Source organism: Hippopotamus amphibius, chromosome 1 (assembly GCF_030028045.1).
Source record: "Hippopotamus amphibius kiboko isolate mHipAmp2 chromosome 1, mHipAmp2.hap2, whole genome shotgun sequence".
Classification (NCBI taxonomy): Eukaryota; Metazoa; Chordata; class Mammalia; order Artiodactyla; family Hippopotamidae; genus Hippopotamus; species Hippopotamus amphibius.
In genome coordinates this window covers 7728625-7732810 of record NC_080186.1, presented here as the reverse complement: position 1 = coordinate 7732810, position 4186 = coordinate 7728625, and positions in this window count along the sequence as shown.

Sequence of the window (4186 nt, the reverse complement as noted above, 5' to 3'; positions counted from 1 at the left end):
GGCGCCGGGCGACGGGCCGCGCGCGGGGCCAAAGCGCGAAGCTGCCGGCTGCCCCGCGCGCGCGCGCGCGTCCCCTGGCGGCGGCTCTGGGAAGCGCCCTCGCCCCGCCCAAGCCAAACTCCCCGCAGACCCAGGTCTGCGCGGTGCACAGCCGGCCTCCCGGCTCCCGGAAAGAATATTGCGGCGGGGAGGGGGTGGTACGGACAGTGGTACGCAACTCTGCTGTGAATTCCACGCGGCTGTAATCTCATATGCCTTACAGAATCAGGTGTGCTGTAGTGTCACAAAGTCAGACCACGGATCAATGCCTGATTTCTATCCCTTTGGGCGAATAAGTTGCTCACCCCATTGCCATGGCCAAAGGAGTACAGCTCTGACCGGACTGTTGGCCGGTTTTCCTTTACGTTAATAATTAAATAGGGCTTCCTCAGTGGCGCAGTGGTTGAGAATCTGCTTGCCAATGCAAGGGACACGGTTCGATCCCTGCCCCAGGAAGATCCCACATGCCACGGAGCAGCTAGGCCCGTGCACCACAACTACTGAGTGTGTGCTTTAGAGCCCGTGAGCCACAACTATTGCACCCATGTGCTGCAACTACTGAAGCCCACGTGCCTAGAGCCGGTGCTCCGCAACAAGAGAAGCCACTGCAATGAGGAGCCTGAGCACCACAACGAAGAGTAGCCCCTGCTTGCGGCAGCTGAAAAGAAAGCCAATGGCACAGCAAAAAAGACCCAACATAGCCAATAAAATAAATTAATTAATTAATAGCAAAAATTAAAAAAAGAAATAAAATGAGGGGACTTCCCTGGCAGTCCAGGTTAAGATAGCGCTTCCAGGGCAGGGGGCACGGGTTTGATTCCTAGTGGGGGGGGAGGGGGACTAAGATCCCCGCATGCTGCACTGCGCGGCCAAAAAGTTAAAAAAAAGGAGAAAAGAAGTAAAATGAAACCGTGAAACCCAACGCTGGATCTTCACTGCTTCCAGACTTCCTTCAGTTATTTTCCTCCTTCCCAGCTTCCGTCTCTGGAGCCTCCCTCGTACCTGGGTGACCTGAGTAAGGAACTTCTCTGCCGAGTCCAGTAACAGCGTCAATGCTGGAAGAGTACTTCCTCGACTTGCGCTGCTCCCGAGGTAGAGTAGAGGCTTGGACCCCATACACATTCAAGTTTAAAGGCCATGATTAAAAATGTCCCCCTCACTTCCTCAAGTAAACGATCAGCAAGGAATCAAACCCTGATTTGCAGATCCCCTTGTGTAAATACTGCCACCATGGCCGATTTCAGGCCACACATGTGAGGAGCTCTGCATTTGTTACCAAGCCAGGTTTGTCTGCCCCAGGAACAGCAGGCCAAACATTAAGACGCTGAAGTTTGCAACAAAGAGTTTGTGGATGAGGTCATCACGGAAGAAGACAGGAGAACAAACCTCAGGTCCGGGTCCCAGAAGGCGAGAGGCTTGAGATACTCATGGGACAAAGAAGCAGGGTGGTCTGAGGCTGGGCAGAGGTGACTGCAGGCAGGGAAGAGGTGCGGCAATCAGTGCTGTGCGCAGGCCCCGTTTTAGGGTCGGTGGTGCCATCTGGTCTTAGCTGGTCTGACCTGGGCAGGAGCCAACTCCAAAGTTCTGGAAAACAACCTAAGCCCCCACCCCCACCCCACCCCCGTTACTATAGTGACCTGTAGGTCAGAAGCGTTATCTATAGAGGTGGTTTGGAAGTCTGGTGATATATTACCTAGGCTACGTGAGGCTTGAGGGGTATGCAGTTAGAGAACAGAAAATAGGGCAGATAAGCGGGCTTAATCAGTAAAGGGAGGCTGCAACTTAGAGGGATTTCTAACAAGCGGGGCCCTTATCTGCTGTGCTGTAGGACACACTCAAGGATTTCTGTTAACCCTTAGGGCACAGAGACACTGCTCACCCGCCCTTCAGACACAATAGGTAGACAGGGTGCCAATAGAAGTATGTGCCACGTTGCAGTAATTAGGAACTGAGGACTTTGGAGTTTTTGCTACCTTTGTTTTTTTAATTAATTAATTTATTTTATTGGCTGTGTTGGGTCTTTTTTGCTGTGTGGGGGCTTTCTTTTAGTTGCGGTGAGTGGGGGCTGCTCTTCATTGTGGTGTGCAGGCTCCTCATTGCTGTGGCTTCTCTTGTTGTGGAGCACGGGCTCTGGGCACGTGGGCCTCAGTAGTTGCAGCACATGGGTTCAATAGTTGTGGCTCACAGGCTCTAAAGTGCAGGCTTAATAGTTGTGGCACACGGGCTTAGTTGCTCTGCGCATGTGGGATCTTCCTGGAGCAGGGCTCGAACCCATGTCCCCTGCATTGGCGGGCAGATTCTTAACCACTGCGCCACCAGGGAAGCCCTCCCCCCCCCCCCCCCCCCCCCGCTACCTTTGTTTTTACAGTTTATTTAAGCCTAAACTTATGGAACTTAATTCTTTTAAATTTATTTTTATTTTTTATTTACTTATTGGCTGCATTGGGTCTTCGTTGCTGTGCTGGGGCTTTCTCTAGTTGCTGTGAGTGGGGGCGGAGGGGCTACTCTTCGCTGTGGTGCTCGGGCTTCTCATTGTGGTGGCTTCTCTTGCTGCGGAGCCTTGGCTCTAGGCACACAGGCTTAAGTAGTTGTGGCACGTGGGCTCAGTAGTTGTAGCACAGGGGCTTAGTTGTTCCCAGGCATGTGGGATCTTCCCGGACCAGGGCTCAGACCCGTGTCCCCTGCATTGGCAGGTGGATTCTTAACCACAGTACCACCAGGGAAGTCCCTGGAACTTAATTCTTAATAATGGCTATGTTTGTCTCTGGTTTTCAGTATTCCTAAAACTTAGAATTCTACTCTCACTGTAGGCGCTGGCTCTAGCACACTGCTGGCCTGGCACATAGTAGACACTTATTAAGTCGAAGTTGAAAGAATGCACCGTATTGGAATCAGTCGTTAGCTCGCTGAGGTCCAGTGAGAGCCCTGGGGCCTGGCACACCGTGGGTATTCACTGAATGTCTGTTGAGGATCTGACTCTCAGGAGCATCTCAGGGAGTCCTGATAAAGCAGAGGCTGCTTAATAATAGGCAGAGCAGGCCCCCAGATCATCAGCAACACAAGGGCCCCCAATTTTTTTTAAAGAAATTTGACTTAGATATACAGGTATACCCTGCTTTTGAAAGTTTGCACTAAGCCACTGTGGTTTTACAGAGTTCTACATTAGTATGGTAACGGCTTTTTTCTTGTAAAAATTAAAATTCTCTTTGGATTTCTTTCAGTTAACAACAGGTACTAATGTAGGGCTTTCATAAAAGCAACATGGCAGAACTCGAACTTTCAGGAAGGGGAGAAACCTGTATATTTTCTAAAACCTTATTGCAGTCATCAAGGGGAAAATCATCATTTGGGACCTCCTCACACTTCTGTTACAGTTTAGTGCTGTATTTATTTTTAACTCATGCCGGGAGCCCCTAGAGGCCTTGTCACCTCCCAGTCTCGCCACTGTTCCAGAACCTTGTCATGCCTGTTAAAATCATCTGGCTTTCTTAATGAATGTGAAACTACCAAAGAAAAGAGGCATGTCAGAGTTTGTTTATTTGTGCTTAATTGGAAGAATATACAGGTAGCCTCCCTCTTACTAGCTCTGTTGGGGAAGTCAGGGAGAGACGAGAAAGCGGGAGACTGTAGACAAAGAGTCCCACGCCACAGTTACCCCACATCTCGGCTGACGCCTAAGCGGTGGGGGCTGAGGAGGCAGAGGTCCAACATACCGAGTTACTAGGGGTTGATTAGTTGCACAACCTAAGGTTTTTATTCTTCAAAATAATTTACAAAGGGTTCTTGGAAACAGTAGGCTCTAACGCATTTAAATTGCCAGTTTATAGAATGATGTCCTCTAGGACATTAAGTGAAAGAAACAGCTTGCAGACTAGTATGTACAGAACAATATTATTTTTATTTTTTTTTTAAAGAGCATATGCATATATATGGGGATGTGGGATATTTGAAAGGAATAGAAAAAGAGCTGGGGAACTTCCTAGGTGGCGCAGTGGGTAAGAATCCGCCTGCCAATGCAGGGGACACGGGTTCAGTCTCTGCCCCAGGAAGATACCACATGCCGCGGAGAAACTAAGTCCGTGCGCCACAACTATTGAGCCCGTGCTCTAGAGCCTGTGAGCCACAACTATTGAGCCCATGTGCGCAA